Source organism: Pipistrellus hanaki (assembly GCF_964339955.1).
Source record: "Pipistrellus hanaki genome assembly, chromosome: 4".
Classification (NCBI taxonomy): Eukaryota; Metazoa; Chordata; class Mammalia; order Chiroptera; family Vespertilionidae; genus Pipistrellus; species Pipistrellus hanaki.
Window position 1 is genome coordinate 75,340,066 of NC_140506.1, and position 20,007 is coordinate 75,360,072.

A 20,007-nucleotide genomic window follows, 5' to 3' on the forward strand; every position below is an offset into this window, starting at 1 on the left:
TGCTTATAGCTCATTGGCCAGAACTAGTCACATGGCCGCATCAAACTGCAAGGGGGCTAGGAAATTTGGGTGAGCATGTGGATATTCCAAGAGCAGTAAATGTTCTGCCACACAATCTTGCTGGCCCTTTGACCCCGAAACACCTCCCATACATCATTGTGCTACCAAACTCCCCATCGCCCATTCTGGTAATTTTTAGGATCCTCAGCAGCCATGGTGTTTAATGGCGGCTATCACCAATGTCACTCTCTGAGCCCCTGCAGGGAGATTTTAATTGGCAGCTGCAGACAACTCTCTCCCATCTCTCACTGCTGCCATTGACTTCACTGGGGCCCTCGTAATTTCAGTTCTGACTCTATTAGCACAGTGCTCTTATCTTATTTCCATTCCTCTCTCTGCCATGCCACTGCCCATTATCTTTTGCAATTTATAATTTGAGTATTCCCTTATTCTGCTTCTAATCTTGCCATAGTCACAGAGCCAACAGGACAGATCTACTTGCCTTAAAACTGCATCAGAAACCTTTTGTACTTTGGTCCCAAAAACCCTTCTAGCATCATCACTCTGTGCCCCAATGTTGTGTTCCCTGTGCTCAAGCCACCCAAACTCACACCTACTCCTCAAGGCGCCACGGGACTGCCCAACATACTCCTTTCAATCTGCAGCAACTGTAGAAACTCTACTGAACCTACAACATCCAGCTCAGTGTCCCATCTTCTCTTACAATTTCCCCAGTTCTCCCCAGAGCTAGCTGCCCTGGTTTCCAGATGCCCTATTAATGTGCCTCAAGTGTACTTTTCTCCGGACGTATCCATCTCTTTCTCTTGGATGGTGGCCATACCTTACCATCTCTGTATCGCCAGTAAACAGAATAATTCCTGCCCCAGGGTGTGTATCAATAGGGATTGAATAAATTCATGTAACAAATTGCCCTATCTCATCTTACACTTCTGAAAAATAAGTATTCCTTCATATATTGCTACATTTTATTCCAAAAGAGTGAGAGAAGTGGAAATGGAGAAGATAATAATTATACACCTCAGCCTGGACTGGGGCAGAGGGTTAAAAGGAGTGCATTGAACTCCCTTAGATTTCCCCGGAAAACCAGAAGCTCTAAGGATACCACTTTGACTTTCTGGATCATCCTAAATGGCCTCTCTACCTCATTCAGAAAATCCTATGAGGACGGGCTGAAAATAAATAGCTGTTTGATCAAGCCAGTATTGAGCTATTCCAATGTATTCCCCCTCCTGCCAGGGAGATTGCATGGTCTGAAATGAAAGAAGAGCATGTGAAAGCCCTGGTTATTCAAGGGAGCCGGGGAGACTTAAAATCTCTCCAGAAAGCCTTCAGCACTGTAACTAAATGTTAATGTTTAAAGATATCCCAATATTTCAGGAAGCTATTGGTAGTGCCACACTAAAGCTCATTCTAGTTTTAAAGAGAAATATTTGACTTGGAGGGACAGACCCCATGCTGGCTCCAAGATAAACTTTCCTAGCTCTCTCAGGCCAATTTTAATGCTAAGAGCAGCTCCATCGGAGTAAAAGTTCATTTTGGGGAGCGAAGCTGTGAATTATGCTACAGGCTGAGCCGAGCAGTTGGTCTTTTGCTGATGAAAGCAGAAGCCTGAATATGATACAGGAATGGAGGGGGGAGCCAGGGACATCCGAGGGGGGATTATCACAGAAGGTCAGACTAATTAAATCGAGAGAAGTCACCGGAGAGCCACAGCTCCCACACACACACCATCTTCAAATGCCCTGACACATGCAGGGCTTGATAAGAAAGAGAGGGTTGAATTGCCACTTTCATCTGCCTGGGAGGACAACAGTCAACCAAATAGAACTTTTTAGTGTTGGTTTAAGCCCAGGTAGAGAGGGAAGAATTGAAGCTGCTGCCAATTTCAAATGATGCACTTTGAATCAGAGACAAGGACAGTGAGAGGCCAAGTCCAATGGTCTCCCGTGTTAGCCATTGAACACATGATTGCTGAACAGCTATTATACACCAGGCCTAGCACTGGGTGCCAGGGCTAACACAAATAAACGTTCCCTGCTCTCAAGGAGCTCAGATTGATAAACTTTGGCAATAGTGTTACACAATGTGATTGATGCTCTAGAAGAGTTATCTTAGAGATTGCAAGGAGCACTTCCAGGGGAGTCTAACTGCCCAAATAGTGTCAAGGCTGGCTCCAGAAAGGAAATAACACATGAGCGAGCCCTTAAGAGTAAGAATTCTCCAGTTGGTGAGTGGAAAAGGCAAACAAGGCAGAGGCCAGAATGCAAAGGTCAGGAGGCTTGCAACCATGACATTTTGAATGGCTTGGAAGAGTAGAGTGCGTGGGACATAAAATCCAGGCCAAGGAATGCCCAAGGTAAGATGGATAAGGCAGTTGGGCCTGCAACCTAAAGCATTTAGAATTCATCTCTGTAGGCAATTCAGAGCTGTTAAAGATTTTAATAGGTGGCATGCTCCAAAATGTATTTGAAAAAGATCACTTAGCCACAGATGGAAGATGGAAAAGACAATGGGGAAAGAACTCTTTCCAAAGGTACTAACAATACATGCCCCACACGGCAGGTCTAAGCAACACCTTCTCTCTGTCCTCCCTTTTCCAGCTTGTCCTCACAGTGGGGATGCTGCCAAGCAAGCAATTCTTGAGAACGTACTATGTGTGCCCAGTACCACGCTATCTGTTCTCAGAGCCACACATGTGCTGAAGATAGCTCCTAATGGTTCATACTGAATCATACTGGCTCATACTGCCTTATATTGGCTCATACTGGCTCATGAGAGCTGAGAGCATTCTCTCCTTTTGGCTTCAGTAACATCTCATTAGTACAATAGTTTGAAATCAGCCATAGTGGAAGCTTTTTACACCTCAGAAACCTGCAAATGCTACAAACCAAAGATTCTTCCTTTTCCAGAGAACTATTTATTAAAATTTTTACAAGCACCCACTTGAAAAGTCCAGTCCCAGACCTCCATGAGAGCAATATCTACTTAAAAACAAAAAAACAAAAAATACAAAAAACAATACATATGACCCTCAGTTTAGAATTTAGCACTCACTGAAGAAGGAATCAAGGACAGGATGGGTGGGGAGCCAGTGGAAGAGAGTAAATCCTATCTAATAAAAGATTGATATGTAAATTGACCATACCTCTGTTATACCCACAAGCCACTCCCACCAGCCAATCAGGAGCGAGTATGCAAATTAACCCAACCAAGCTGGCTGAGGCCACAGAGCAAGAAGGAGGCTTGGGTTTCCCCAGCAATAGAAGAAGCCAAGCTTTGCACACATTCTGGCCAGCTGTGAACTCCACTCAAGGCTATAAAGTGGCCTCCGCTTGGGTCACTGGGGTCACTGGTATGGCTGGCCTGCAAACCACCACAGGCCCCTAGCTCAGGCCAGCTCATACCCCAAGGGAACTCCCACCCTGATCCAGGACACCCTTCAGGGCAAACCAGCTGGCCCCCACCCGTGCACCAGGCCTCTATCCTATCTAATAAAAGAGTAATATGCAATCGACCATCACTCCAACACATAAGATGGCTGCCCCATGTGGTCAAAGATGGCTGTCCCCATGTGGACATAAGATGGCCATCACAAAATGGCCAGCAGGGGAGAGTAGTTGGGAGGGACCAGGTCTGCAAGGGAGGGCACTTGGGGGGTGATCAAGCCTTCAGGGTAGGGCAGTTAGGGGTGACTAGGCCTGCAGGGGAGGGCAATTAGAGGTGACCAGGCCTGCAGGGAAGGGCAGTTAGGTATGACCAAGCCTGCAGGGGAAGGCAGTTAGGGGCAAACAGGCTGGCAGGGGAGCACTTAGGTATCAATCAGGCTGGCAGAGGAATGGTTAAGGGGTGATCAGGCTGGCAGGCAGAAGTGGTTAGGGGCAATCAGGAAAGCAGGCAGGCAAGCAGTTGGGAGCCAGCAGTCCTGAATTGTGAGGGGATTGTCCGACTGCCCTTTAAACAGGCAGTCAGGTATCCCTCAAAGGGTCCCAGATTGGAGAGGGTGCAGGCTGGGCTGAGGGACACATATCCCCATGCACAAACTTTGTGCACTGGGCCTCTAGTAAAAAAATAAAAGGCCCTTGAAGAGCCAGGTTCTCCTTATCTTAGGCTCTGCTACTCTCACTGGGGTTAATGAATTAGGTCTCATCAGCTATTAGTTATCATGATCAGCAAGTTCCAACTATAGTCTTCAGAGGTGACAGGTGACCCCAAGACTACGTATGCTATCAGAGAACTGCAGACTTAGAAAGAGCCTCACAGAGAGAATCCAGGCCAGACCCCATTTCATTCATCCATAAAACAAGGCATTCATTTGAGTGAGTTAAGTAAGTCACTTGCAACTATTAACAGTGACGCAGGATCTTGAATACAGGTCTCCTCTCAGCTCAGCATACACTCTACTGCCCATGGTGCTTTCACAATAATAAACACGTGTACCCCCAGGACAACCTACCCTTTCCTTAGACCCTCAGCAAACACACTTTGTACAATATTTTCTAAGATTAGTACTCCTTGAAATACCTTATATTCAAGAAAGGCATGCCAGATACTGTGAACTGAATAGAAATTTAATTAATAACATATAAAAGTATCATATCAGAAAATATACATGTAAACTGTCTTCTGAGGTTTCATGAGGAGTTTGGCCATAGATCCGTAGCTAAGGTTCTGGTACTGGAAATAGTCAGGGAGGTTGCTCTGAAGGCCACACACAGAGATGATGGCAGAATCAAGAACCAACTAGGTGGTCCAAAGATCTCATGAGCCAAAAGAGTCAGACAGAGCAGAAGAATCAGGAACAAGTCAGATGGTCCAGGGAAGAGGGAGAGTGTCTATAATGGAGGGGAGTAAGTGAGAAGGGACAGTCTCAAGAGTGTCCCTGTGGCCAAAGTCACAACCACTAATGTTTTCACTACATACCTAGAGTTTCGAATGTGGCTCCCGAAAAATTGGGTTTTATGCTCTGAAACATTTTCCTAAAAAGATTTTGGGGACTAAAATAGAATTGCCCATTTTTTCCTTTGCCAAAACAAGAACAAAAATACAAAAAAAAAACACATTAGCAACATTTCACGAAATTTAGAAAGAACTAATTCTCAGATAAAAGGACATTCATTTAAATTGACTAGATATAGCTCCATGAAAAACATACAAAACACACTACATCGGCCACTGCTTTGCTCAATGCACCATGAACTGTTGGACTAGACCAGGTGGGAGGAAGTGCCAAGCAAGTCTGAACATATTTGGAATCAACCAACTCCTCTTATGGGTGCATATTCATCTCACTTATGATGGACAAGTCAGAAGAGCATTCTAGAGGGTCATTTTCTCCACAGCGGGTGTTAAATGCTATTGCTAGCCCTTCCAGGATCCCTTAGGCCTCTTCCATTTACCGTATAGCAAGCCTGGTTCCCAGGTTTACTATGATTTGCACTGCTCATCCCCGTGGCCTAATCAAAGAGGAAGGAAGAAACCCCACTTCCTTTGCCTTGTGTAAGACCATCATGGCTCCTTTGTTACTCAAGTGTTAGAAATTTCAATTAAGAACAAACGTAAGTCCAAAGTAAACAGAAGGAAGGAAATAACAAAGATCAGAGCAGAAATAAATACAATTGAGACCAGAAAAACAATAGAAAAGGTCAACAAAACTAAGAGCTGATTTTTAGAAAAGGTAAACAAAATTGACAGATCTATAGTTAGTCTAACAAAGAATATGAGAGAAGACTCAAATAAATGATATCAGATATTAAAGAGGAGGCATGACAACTAATACCAGAGAAATACAAAGAATCATAAGAGACTATTATGAACAATTATACATCCACAGATTGGATAACCTAAAAGAAATGGACAAATTCCTGTTATCCAATCTGTGGGTGAAGAATTGTTCATAGTCTCCTCTTATGACCCTTTGTATTCGCAGGTAGTGTCCATGCTTACTCACAGCCTCACAGCCTCACAGACTCCACTTTTTTTTTTTTCCTACTGCGATGGTTTTCCAAGTTTACTTTAGCAGCAAAACTTCGGTCAAATGAAATATTTCACTAAACCCCAAAGATAAAACAACAAAAAGTAGTGGAGTGAGGAAGTCTTGCTTTCACTCCTCCTTGCTCCCTTTAGCAGCCCTTCACCCACTGCCACTGCACCATGGGGCCCCCAAATCCCTGAGCTCAGTGAACCTCATACAAACCTCCCATTTGTACCTTTCTCTCCAGTGTCCTTTCCGCCAGCCCAGCCCTCACTCAGCTACCAGCCTAATATTAACACCAGCCTAATCTTAACACCCCTTTTAACCTGTCACCCTTGGTTTCATCAAGTCCAAACCCTCCCTGATGGCTCCAAGACTGTCATGAAACTAGCCACACATTCAACCTCTGTCCCACTTCTTCACTCCACTCACATCACATGGGCTTCCAATGGGATCTTCCATACACACCACGCTGCTTTCACTCATGGGACTTCCTGAGCCTGTGATGCTTATGCACAGCTCCCCCTTTACTCCTTCCTCTCCCTCATCAAGTGGCCCCACTCCACTCCCACCCTCACCTTCTTCTGGATGCTGTTGCACCAGGCACCACCTTTACTCTTCCCAAAATCCAGAGAGTCACCCTAAATTCTCCCTCTCCATCCAATCCATTAACAGTACTTGGATTTGACCTTGTGAGTGTCCCTAGCTGCACGACCACCGTCCAATTGCAGTCCCCTCCCCTGGCCTGAAACCTTTTCACAGGTTCCACCGCTTTGCCTTAAGGCCCACACTCTAAGCTGAGTATAAAAGGCTATTCATCCTCTGACCTCCACCTGCCTTTTGACCTTATCTCCTACCACTTCCCTACCTCCAGCGATGAAGGGTGAATGCCTGGCCAGCAAGAAGCCAAGCTGTTCAATACCTTGGCTCTCTCACCCCTGCCTGCCTGGAGTGCTCTGCAGGGCACCCTCAGCTTGCACCTCCCTTCTCCCCAGCCCCTGATGTCCTCTACTTCCTCCTCCAGCTTCACTCAGTCACTCCCTCCTCCGTGCTCCTATCATAGTGTAATTTCTTACTCATCTCTCTCCCACATCTCATTCACATCACAGATGCTCAGTAAGTGTTTGACGAACTACACCTTCTTGCAACTCAGAAGTCATGCCTCTTTAAAGCTCTCCAATTCCTCTCATACTCACAATTCTAGCCTTTCACACATCCGGTTCTTCGGGGGGTGGGGGGCGCTTGTTGTGTATAAAGCTAAGCACATAGTAGGTGTTCAACAAATAGGATTTCTAAGGCTAGCATGTATGCACTCACCCTCTAAAATTAGAACATTACAGCCCTCCTTAGCTGAAATCAAGAGATCCAGCTGGGGCCAAGTAAACTAGGAACGAGCTGCCAAAAACAGCTAAGCACACTCATCCACACAGCTGGTGAGCCAAGAAAGACTCACTCCAGTCCTGCCTTGTGAAGGAGGAGCACGTCACCACCCCCCTCCTCCTCCCTTTCGGAGTTTTTCCTCTGCCCTCCGTGGAGATCCCAAATAAGGCAGCCCGAAGCCAGCTAGAGGGAGATAAAGGAGGGGATCAAACAAGGCTCTTGTTGCAGCTACGGGGTGCTGTGTGTTCTTTTAAAGCAGAGACAAAACGGAATCAAAAGACTGTCTTTTTCTCTTCCAGAAACAAGCACAAGCAGAGTCACCCAGCTTTTCCACCTTCAGCAGATTTCTCCTAGCAGAGCTGGAACACAGGCCAGGGTGGGTGTTGGCTCACCCACCTCCTCCTGAAGCCCGGAGCATCTAAATCTCTTCTGCTGTCTGGGCTTCCTGGGCGGGCTGGGGAGGAAAAACGGGGGGAGTAGGGGGAGAAATACAATCAACAACTACTACAGGCTAAGCCCTGTGCCTAGCATTTCACATGTGTCCTCTCCCTGAACCATGGAACAGCCCTCTGAGCTTACTTTAAAGCAGAGAGGACTGAGGGTCCTATTTTAAAGCAGAGAGAACTGAGGCTCAGGAACGTCCTTTCATTTCCTCAAGGATGGAGGGCCAGCAAGTGACGGAGCTGAAACTGTAAGCCGAGATGTCTGGCCACGATTCTAATTCACTCTCCCCAGCACTGCCGCTTCTCGTCCTTCCTCTGGATGTTCCCAAATCTCCAGCAAGACCAAGCTTCGCTTGACACCCAGTCCGTCTCCCCACTTTCTGCTTGGCGAAGCAGGTCCACACGTGTGCTTTTCACAAGGTCAGAGCTCAGGAGTTATAGTGGATGGGGATTAGGGCAGCACGGCCTCTGCGGGCCCAAGGCAAGTGGAGCGCTGGAATCGCCCCTTGGGGAAGCCTGCGTTTGAAATGTCACCTATGCTGGCTAGTCCTTGGCTCCTATCTAGTGTCACCCTCCCCATCCCCCCAACCCCCCCTCTCTGTCACAGCACATCTTTAGTTTCTCCTTTCTCCTTATCGCAATCTGAAATTACTCTTACCCCCGTGTTTCCTTGAGCGGTGTGTTTCCGAACCACTAGAAGGCCAGCGAAGTCGAAGGCAAGGCAGGCTGTCCAGGAATTCTGAGTCAGACCAGATCCCCGTATCCGCCTCTTCCACTGGCCAAGAGGTTCTTCCCCGGGCCTCTCTGCCTGGCTCGCTCCCCACCACTGGATTCACTCAGTTTACCTGGACTGAAAGAGACGTGCGTAATGCATTACACAAGGAGACGCTGGTCTCCAGCTGGACATAGTCTTGCAACTCCGTCTGTGTCTGTCCCTGGGGGATTCCTCCAGAAGCTGGAAGCATCCGTCTAGATCCCAGAAGCCACTGTAAAACGAAACAAGGGTCCTCCCCAATCAGCTGTTCACTGGGATGCCCTGGCTGCCCGCACCTTCCATCCAAAGGATGGAGACGCTGCCCCCACTTCCCCATGAGCCGGCTGTTCGCCAGTCACAGATATTTGGCCATCAGTTTATAGCAGTCCCTGGGGTGCCTGTCAAAAACGAATATTCCAGGGCCCTGAACTTCTCATTCTGATATTTTGTGACCTTCATTTTATTTTATTTTATTTTTTAATATATTTTATTGATTTTTTACAGAGAGAAGAGAGAGGGATAGAGAGTTAGAAACATCGATCAGCTGCCTCCTGCACACCCCCCACTGGTGATGTGCCCACAACCAAGGCACATGTCCTTGACCGGAATCGAACCCGGGACCCTTGAGTCCGCAGGCCGACGCTCCCACTGAGCCAAACTGGTCAGGGCATGATCTTCATTTTAGCTGTACTGCTTCCCTCCCACTCCAAAGTAAAGAAGGACTGAGTTTACCTAGTTAGACAAATCAGCTCCTGGAAGTGTTTCTTAGAGTTGAGCAAGATGTAAAATACGCAAAATTAAACAAATGACACCAACACTTCTCTTTACTCCTTCCTTCCCTTCTAGGTTTGAGTTGTCATCACAATGGTGCTGTGTTTCTGAACTGCATTTCTCTCCCTAAGCACATGAGCTGTTTTATTTGCCTGCCTTGTGCAATTGCCAGCCACAACAGTATCATACACCTGGCGTTTCTAACTCCTCTGTGTTTTCGCCTTTCCAGCCAAGCTCTCTGGCCTTCTGTACCTGCTCCGACTGAAGAACACTTGCTTGAATGCAACTTGACAACCCAATTCAGTTCACTCCACGAGCATTCTATTTCCATTCGGTAAATTTGTACCTCTCTGTCTGCAATTAAGAAGGAAATATGGTCCGTGTACCCCCTACGTGTTACAGCAGGAAGAAAAATGCATATGGCTGGCTTGAATGAAAACTCACAGCAAGCTAAGATGTAAAATTCTGATCATAAGTAGGCTTTGCCTTTCTCTAAGTGGTTTCTGCCCCGGTCAAGCATTCCTTATCCCTGCCCTTCACACAGGGGAACTTTCCCAGCTATCCACTTTCTACAGGAAGCGGAAATTGAAGGGCCAAATAGAAGCAATGCATGTGATTTAGCTGTAACCTTGGGCCCTGAGTCCAAGACACTACCTGTCTAAATAGGTTACTGCCATCCACGTACTTAGGCAGACGCTCATCTTTATCAATAGCTCTTTTGTTTGGGGTTTTGCAAACTCTCCTGCCAAAGGCAGTTACCCTTGGCAGATGTGAACAATAGCAGCGCTGGCTAGTGTTTCTCTGACTTAACCAAGCTGCGGTTGCTCCAGCGTTGAGAAGTGCCTGAATGACACCGCCGCTGGCCAGCAATCTGCTAGGCCTCCTCTTCCAGTCCTCTCCTTTCCCCCCACCCCCTTGTCTGGGCCTGTTTCAAGTGTTTTTGGTTACTGTGGCTTGTTGCCTGTGAATGTTAAATATTCAGCAATCTTCGGGCTCCTTAGTGCTTTTGTGCAAATAGGTTGGCTTTGAGAAAAGAACAAGCTGATCTCAACTAAAGGGATCAACACAGCAAGCCAGCAGAGTCAACAGTTCAAATGAAGTTACAAAGGCAGAAGGCTGCCTATTCAACAAGACACACTCCACAACACAGCACAGCAGGGCAGGAGCTAGGGTGCATCTTTATGAGAGGCGGGGTGGCCTGGGGTCAGGACTCCCGAATGGGGACTGCCAGGAAATGAATCCTGCAAGGCCTGGGGCAAACATGAGCCTCCCTGGGTCTCCATGTCCTCAAAAACAGAGATTTGTGCCGAATTGATGGGGTTGTTTGTGAAGATTAAATGAAATGAGGCATGCGCTTGGCTCAGTAAATGTGAGCTCTGATTAGTAACCAAAACACACTGCTGAGGGGAGACTTGAAAATTATCTACCCAAAGGAAGCTTCCATCTGCAGATATTTTAAGTCTGGAAGTTCAAAAAGGGATGGATATGGATATGTTTCCTACACACACACACACACACACACACACACACACACACACACACGGTTAGCCTGTCTTCCTTTGTATTCCTTGGAAAAAAACAATGGTTAGCGTAATCATGGTACTGTGGCCACCACTGAGGGAGCATCTACCATATGTCAAGCTGCACTTGGCACTTTATCTACATTCCTCTCGTCTTCACAACAGCCCTAGAGGGAATGGCTAGGTCCTATTTCAGGCATGGGCGCTTGAAACTCAAGAGAGAAGTAACCTGCCCCGGAGTGCACAGCAGTTTAGTGGCAGATCCCAGAGGTGAACTTCTGGGCTGCCAGACGCCGACACTCTTATCACTGTGCAGTACAACCTTCGCCTTAAGGAGAGAAAGCTGCTGAGTGCACGTCAGAAATGTCTATCCAGCCTGGCCTCCTGTTCCCCAGATGTATTATGGAAAATACATAGCATGCTAAAGGGAAATGGAAATGTAAAAAATGTAATGTAAAAAAAAAAAATACATGAACACAAGCTTCCGTTCAGAAAGAGGTGAATTTCTCCTTGTTTGAGCTGCCAGTCTATGCTGACCAACCATGGTCCCACAGAACTACCCAAATCCCTGTCCTGTTCAGTGAAATCCCCTCCCCCGTGGGTCAGCCCCAACAAAGTGCCAAGGTTCTCTAGTCCAAGGGCATGACCTCTGACCACTTTCCAGTGTGAAGTGACAGCAAATGTACCCCCAGGAGCACGGGACACTCTCAAAGCACGGGCACATGCCAGGCCTAATTAGCTTGTTTTTACCTACGCTGCTCCTCCCAGCAGTGTCCAATCCCCGCAGCCAAAAGGCTAAGAACCCGACTGCCAGCATCTCTGCAGCAGCTTCTCAGAGCCTGTTCATAATTAATTTTATAAAGGCCTTGGCTCCCCAGCCCCATTCCATGTGCCTGATTCAGGTGAGATCATGACAGCAATCGTTGCCAAATCTCTGTCCAGTGGAATAAGCGCTCACTGGTGTGTGTGTGTGTGTGTGTGTGTGTGTGTGTGTGTGCACGTGCCTCAGGGTCAGGGTATGGGGGAGGGGTGGCAGAAAGAAAAGGCCTCGACACACATAGAAGCTAGCAAATGAGGCTCTCGTGCTTTTCAGATCCTGGACACCTGAAATGGCACTTGTTTTATTCAGTAATTTATGTGCCTAACTGAGGTCTGTTTTGTGTGTCAGACACTACCCTGGGCACTGGCAATACAGAAATGACTCAGACACGTGATCTCTGTCTTCAAGGAACTGACCATCAAGCATCTCCCGTGCAGAATGTACAGAGAGGGCACAGTTCACTCAGTCAGAGGAGGTCCAGGAAGACTTCCTGAAACCCACCAAAAACTCAGAACCTAACACAGAGCCTGGTATAGTGTAGGCATTCTACATTGTCCAAAAGTGTCTCTTCATTGACTCCAATATAATAATTAGCTAGGCTATTTGTATCAGCTAGAAAAGCTTTTGCCTACATCAAGAAGCTTAAACATTAGGTATTTTTTTCTCAATCTATATAGTAAAAGACTAATATGCAAATTGTCCCCTAAGGAGTTCAACTGCTCACTATGATGTGCACTGACCACCAGGGGGCAGCTCAGAAAGAAGGAAGGTCCGGCTGGCAGCCAGCAGTTGGGGGAAGGAAATGTCTGACCCTGATCGCCATCCAGGCCTAGGGACCCTACCCATGCACAAATTTCATGCACTGGGCCTCTAGTATAATAAGAAATCCAGAGGCAAATAAGTTGGTATTGCTCTAGCATCTCAGTAATGTCAGAAATGACATCTCAATGACTCTCTTGATCTTTCCTTCATGGTTACAAGATGGTTCCATAGCTCCAGACATCACATCTACCACACAAAACACAAAAAGAGAGTGAAGCAAGAAAGTTATAATTTTTGGGCTCTCATAGTAAAGGCAAGCAGTGTCTTTTGCACTGGTTCAGTTCCCTTGGCTTTTTATGTCCATGTTGTAACATATGTAAGAATTTTCTTCCCTTTTAAGGCTGAATAATATTCTCTTCTATGTATATACCATGTTATGTTTATCCATTCATCCATTGGTGTTCAGCAAGTTTTAACTTTCCTTTTTTTAACAAATACTTTTTATACTTTTTTTTTATTACTATTCTCACTCAAGGACATGGAGAGAGAGAGAGAGAGAGAGAGAGAGAGAGAGAGAGAGAGAGAGAGAGAGAGAGAGAGAGATTGGTTGCCTTTAGTATGCTCCTGGTCTGAAGATCAAACATGCAACCCAGGTATGTGCCCTGACTGGGAATGGAACCAGCAACTCTTCAGTACCCAGCATCATGCTCAACCAACAGAGTAAGCCACTCTGGCCAGACATTCTACCTAATGTTTAATGTCCTCAAAATAGAGCTTTTCTCTTGATGATCAGAACATTCTATCTCTCAGCAACCTTTCTCAGTGTTTTCATTATTTCTATGAGAAATAAACACCTATTTGTTTAAGCTACTGGTTCTCTATGAGTCAAAGTCAATCTTTATTAATATACTTTATATGAATATATTAATATACCTGATAATCAGATGGTATGTGTGGTCACACCAGTAGCTAAAATACTCCCATACCGATCAGTGAATAAAAGCTACTCCAACCCCGAGTGACCCTGCTCCCATGCCCCCAGAGCTCCCCATCATCATGCAATCAAAGGTTAATATTGCTAGAGTAGTTGTTACTTATGTTTAATATCCACCCTACATCTATTATAAAACTGTTGTGATAATTAATTGAGGTAATGCCTATAAAGTACTTAACACAGTGCCTGGAACCTAGTAAATAATAAATTATTTACTAATTAATTTATTATAGGACACTTAGAGATCATGCACTATACACGTCACGTAGAAAGAACATGAGAGTATTTTTTGGAAAAATATTCTCTACACACACTGTTTAAATCAGCTCAGCTTCAGGGAATTTATTCCCCGCCTGGGACATCTGCCTCCTCTGCACGGAGGGGAGGACTTACTAAAAGCTCAGAGAGACCCCTGGCTGCTGGGGATTCTGCCACCTGGTAGGGTGGTCCCGAGGGGATGGGCAGGGTCAGGTTGGCATCCTGACTCCAGGGTTGTGTTCCCCTGTGAATCTAGCTTATTTCTCAGAATCTTTCTGTCCTAGTTTGACCATTGCCTACACACTGAGGGGAAAATATTTTTAAAATTAAGAATTGATTCAGGACTCACCCATTTGCCTTCAGCTTTATAAATACAGTTAGTGGGGTTTGTTTTTGTTTTTATTTTGTTAGAGAAATGTTCTTACCTCCCCAGGCCACCCATGCTCCTGTGTGCATTGCACAGTACAGTTTAACTGCCGCGATTCATCAGCAATGCTAATTCTGCTCGCTTGTTTGCCTAAGGAATGCCAAAACCATCAGCTGGCCTCAGATTTCACTATCAGCCAACGGTCTTGATGTCCACCCCACCCTGCCTCTCAGAACAAGGACTCAGCCTGAGTGTCCCAAAAAAGACCCAGGAACCCACCCAGACTCATCTTTGCTGAAACTGTGACTTCTATGCTTTTCACTCTGTCCCTCGGTGTTGCTGATTAATTTTAAAATTTGCCCGAGAGGCGAGATATATCAATAGGAAGAAACATGTTACAGAAATGATTCAGGAAGAGTTTTGCCAGTAGTCTAACCAACAAAAAGTGCTACATGCCCTAAGCCTGTTTGGCTCAGGGGAGAGTGCCTTGACCTGTGGACTGAAGAGTCCCAGGTTCAATTCCAGTCAAGGGCACAAACCTCAGTTGCAGGTTCCCCTTCCCTGGTCGGGGGGGCATTTGGGAGGCAACCAATCTTTGTGTCTTTCTCACATCAGTGTTTCTCTCTGCCTCTCCCTCTCCCTTCCATCTCTCTAAAAATCTATGGAAAAAATATCCTCAGGTGAGGATTTAAAAAAAAAAAAAAAGTGCAGCTGGGACTGGTTTGGCTCAGTGGATAGAGCGTCGGCCTGCGGACTGAAAGGTCCCGGGTTCGATTCCGGTCAAGGGTATGTACCTTGGTTGCGGGCACATCCCCAGTAGGGGGTGTGCAAGAGGCAGCTGGTCGATGTTTCTCTCTCATCGACGTTTCTAACTCTCTGTCCTTCTCAATTCCTCTCTATGTAAAATTAATAAAATATATTTTTTAAAAAAAAGTGCTATGTGCCAGCAAATGCATGAGAGTGGCCTGGGTGTAATAAGAACAGAGAACCTCTGTCTGGGGCTGCCCTGCACAGCAAGTATCAGTGGCTGATAAAAGAACACGGAGCCCGGAAGACCTGATAAGGAGCAGGTCCCACTGCAGAATCTTAAACAGAGAGGGGACATGATCTGAATGGTGATCGGGAATCACGGGCTGGAGGACTGGAGAAGGGGAGGAGCAGCAGAAAGGACAGCCAGGGCAGCCCCCACAACCATCAGCTGGAAGGGGTGGATCCTGACCTATGTTAAGTGATGGTTCGGAGAAATGCTGTCAGGAGTCTCCAGAGAAGGAACTGTAGGAAAGGGCAGGGATTGGATGACAGAATATGGGGAATGGAAGTCCAAGGGATCAGAGTTAGAACTGTCAGGCATCTCCCTGAGGAAGAAAGAGAGTGGTGGGACCAGAATCTGAACTCCCAGAAAATAATTGAATGCAAAGGGCCCAAGCCTGACATTTGAGAAATGAACAGAGAAAAGCTCTGTCAGCCCCTGTGTAAGTCCATCCCACCCCAGAGGGGATTAACAGCCCACAAAGTGATGAAGAAACAAAAATGAGTAAACATGGCCAAGACTTGCCCTAAAGTGAGTGGGGTCCTATAGCCAGCTCTTACCTTTGTAAAGATTAAATTACATAATCTTACTGTTAAACAAACTATATTAAAAACAATGGTGATAAATATTTAAAATCATTATTTTACGACATTTCACTGTCACTGTAATCTATGCTCTTGAGGTCATTTACTGGTATGTGTGTTGTGTCTGTGTTGTGAATACTGTAGGATGATGTGCTACTGCACTTCTCTTCCACTTCTGGATTTGGTGATGTCACACTAGTAGCTTGCAATCATACCTGGTGCAATATTTACACCAGGGAAATTGGCAAATGCTCTTCCAGGTCAGGACTCTGGGAAGCAGCCTAGGGTGAAAAGCTGGGCAAAGGCAGGGTGTTCCTCATTCGCATAGGACCCAGGCCTTTGCAGTGCCTTTATTCTCTTCTAAGCAATATCCTTCCATCTATCTGCCTTGCAATCTTTGGCTTTGGGTGCCAGGTAACTGGACCTTAAACAGCCAGCACTATAGCACATGGTGTCTTCAGGATCTCTAAACTCAATCCAAGTCTCTCATTTGTAGTTTAAAGAGCCTTCGGGCAGCAGTATATTTCCTGCTGCTAACCAGGCACTGCAGAGATTTAAGCCCTGGGTTAAATTAAGTTCCCAGAGATTGGTTGTCAGGGTCTGCCACGAGATAGGCAGGACACTCCCCACACCCCCCTCTATGCCTTGTCAGTTCATGCCAAATGGTTTCCCAAGAAATCTGGTTACTGCAGTTGAAGGACAAAGCCACCAAAGGGCAGCTTAATGGGCCTTTTAAAAAGTTAGATGAAGCTGCTCCAGCCTTGCAAGAGGATTCTGGAATTCAAGCCCCTCCCTACAGCCCCCACCACCTTTACCGCCACCTTCATTCAGACCCCCATGTCTTCCCTGCTGCCCCCTGTCTCTGGAATAAATGGCTAGCTCCTCTCCCTGCTTCTGTTTCCTGTCCTTCTGCCTGTCCCATCTGTTCTCCACACTGCAGGCACCAGTCCTTCCTGGATGTGAATGTGATCACAGGCCTCTGTCTTTGGCTCACATTCTGTAGACAGTGCACCAGGACCTCCAGATCCGGTCTCCACATCCTCTCCATGTTTCCCTTTCAGTAGCCTGCCGCCCTTGGTTCCCTAATACTTTCCTAGAGTGCAGACCCCTAGCTCCCCGGGCCCTACTACCAGTGGAAGCTTCTACCCACTTCACATCAGCTCCTGGTCTTTCAGCCCATCTTCCATCTCCAGGACCCAGTGCAGGGATCTTCCTCTTCCCTGAGATTGAGTTGGGTGCCTCTCTTCTCCTAGGCTTCCTGCCGTCATGGTACTTACCACCTGGTATTGGCCCGTAAGCCTCTCTTGCTGCAGTTGCCAAGCCCCTCACCCCCATTCCCCACAGCCAGAACAGCGCCTTATTCATGGTGAGACCTTATTCCCAGCATTCAGTTTGATCTGTCACCGTGGAAGCACTCAGTAAATGCTTGAATGAATATATGGATGGCATCGGAGCTTGGGTGTGTTGGCACTTACAAGTAGGTAGTCTCAAAGGAGAAGAGGTTGATGTTTAAGAACATATGTTCTGGAGGGGCTTGGAGGCCTATTCCCACCAGGCCACTCACTCACTGTGCAGCCTTGGGACCATATGGATGCTTATAAAAATGTTCTATGTGCAGAAACCGGTTTGGCTCAGTGGTAGAGCCTCGGTCTGCGGATTGAAAGGTCCCGGGTTCGATTCCGGTCAAGGGCATGTACATTGGTTGTGGGCACATCCCCAGTAGGGGGTGTGCAAGAAGCAGCTGGTCGATGTTTCTCTTTCATCGACGTTTCTAGCTCTCTATCCCTCTCTCCTCCTCTCTGTAAAAAATCAATAAAATATATTTTAAAAAAAGAATTAAAAAAAATGTTCTATGTATTAATCCTCATATCTGATCCTCACAATCACTCCATGAGAAGCAGACGGTGTGGTTATTACTATCTTTTCTCTTTTTATAACTGAACAGAAAGCTGAGGCACAGAGAAGTCAAAAAAACTTAATAAATGGGAAAATCAGGAGTTGTAACCTCACCTTTAACCACTAGGCTATGATGCACACTTGTAGGTCAGCACAAGGTCAGGCATGCTAAACGTGCTCCAGAAATGTAAACGTCCCCTAGACCACAGCTCGGGGAGCCCCAAAACTCCCATCCATTTCCATTATCTGGGAAATTGCCTGATCCATCTACTGCCATCATCCAGAACAACATCTCCTAGCATTTGTGCCATCTGGGTCCCAGCACCAACTTCACTGCGGGGATATCCCTCACACAAGGGAAGCCTGTGGGTTGTCATAAAAATGACCCCAAACTATGAAGCCAGGGCAAGGCAAACTTCCCATCGCTAGAGTTCAGTTTCCTCGCCTGTAAAATGGAGTGAAAATAAACGCATTGACTGCCTCACAGGGTTGTTCTCAAGCTTGAATGAAATAAGAGATGTTGAGTTCCGGCAGGTGACGGTGCGGACGGGTCAGAAGCGTAGAGAGGCGGCGGCAAAATGCCGGCGCCTGAGGAGCAGGATCTAACCCAGGAGCAGACAGAGAAGCTGCTGCAGTTTCAGGATTTGACTGGCATAGAATCTATGGATCAATGTCGACATACATTGGAGGAACATAGAGGCCTCTGTACAGGACAGATTGAATGAGCAAGTGTTTTCAACCCACCTCCATCACGGCCCCTGCAGGTTAACACAGCCGACCACAGCTATGTTGTCTCAAGACCACAAACAAGGGGGCTGCTCGGATGGGTTTATTACTTGATAATGCTTCCATTCCGGTTTACCTACTACACAATACTACTGATATATTTAGGTTTGCTCTTCGTTTGATACGGCCTGAGCCTTGCAGCCGGGTCACTGACCCCGTTGGGGACATCGTCTCATGTATGCACTCTTTTGGAGAAAAATATGGGGAGGGCACACCCTGTCTTCTACCAGGGAACGCACAGCCGGGCCCTGAATGACGCCAAGCGGGAGCTTCGCTTTCTTTTGGTTTATCTTCATGGAGATGATCACCAGGACTCTGATGAATTCTGTCGCAACACCCTCTGGGCCCCTGAAGTTATTTCACTAATAAACTCTAGTGCAAGCTCTTCTGGGCGTGCTCCACAAACAAGCCTGAGGGCCACATGGTCTCACAGGCTTTACGAGAGAACACCTATCCATTCCTGGCCATGATTATGCTGAAGGATCGCAGGATGACTGTGGTGGGACTGCTAGAAGGCCTCATTAATCAGCTAGCATTTATCATAGAATATGCAAACCAGACTTACCTGGCCTCAGAACGCCTAGAAAGGGAGGAGCGAAACCAGACCCAGGTGCTGAGGTAGCAGCAAGATGAGGCCTGCCTGGCCTCTCTCAGGGCTGACCCGGAAAAAGAAAGAAAGAAACGCGAGGAGCGAGAGCGGAAGCGGCGGAAGGAGGAGGAAGTGAAACAACAAAAGCTGGCAGAGGGGAGGCGGCGGCAGAATGTACAAGAGGAAAAGGAAAGGAAGTTGGAGTGTCTGCCCCCCTGAGCCTTCCCCTGATGACCCTGAAAGTGTCAAGATTATTTTCAAATTACCCAACGATTCTGGAGTAGAGAGACGATTCCACTTTTCACAGACTCTAACAGTTATCCACGACTTCTTATTCTCCTTGAAAGAAAGCCCTGAGAAGTTTCAGATAGAAGCCAACTTCCGCTGGCGGGTGCTGCCTTGCGTCTGTCCCTTCAGAGGAGTGGCCCAACCCCCCGACGCTGCAGGAGGCCGGACTCAGCCACACTGAAGTTCTCTTTGTTCAGGACCTAACAGACGAATGACACCTTTTCTTCCTTCCCCCTCCCACCCCGATTCCTAAAAGAAATGGAAAAGAAAAAAACAAGAGAGAAAAATTCACATTATTATTATTATTGTTAGTATTCAATATTTTTTTTTAAAGACTGCTGCATCCTAAGGAAGGATCAGAAACCATGCTGCCTGCAAGAGTCACCACCTGTGTGCGTGGGAGGTTAGTGATGAACCTTCCGCAGGCAGCCCACCTTCTCCTTCTGCCTCTGCACCACACACCTTCCAGAGAGAGGAGGCTCTCCACCTCCAGCCCAGCCATTGTCCCAGAGGGGAAGGGGACATTCCCACTAGTTCTCATTCATTCTTGCTTTTATGGAAAATGAAAGTGACACACCTCCGTCAACCAGCTACTGCAGCATCTCTAAGGACTTGTTTTCCTGCCTTCAGGGGAGAGAAGGCACAGAGCAGAGATGTTCTTTAACTTCCCACCATTTATGAATAACTTTTACTTTTTTTTTAAGTTGCTTTGTAATGACCAAAGGAAGGAGGCTGACATGGGTGTATTTTCCCATTTTATTTGATAAAGCGCC

General features: G+C 46.7%; 1 pseudogene across 1 annotated transcript; it reads left to right on the plus strand.

The window, feature by feature from the left end:
* The first annotated feature begins 18,140 nt into the window (after positions 1 to 18,140).
* LOC311622233 (FAS-associated factor 2-like) lies at positions 18,141 to 19,508 on the plus strand (annotated as a pseudogene). The gene has a single exon. The product of its transcript is annotated as an FAS-associated factor 2-like (transcript).
* The last annotated feature ends 499 nt before the right edge of the window (positions 19,509 to 20,007 follow it).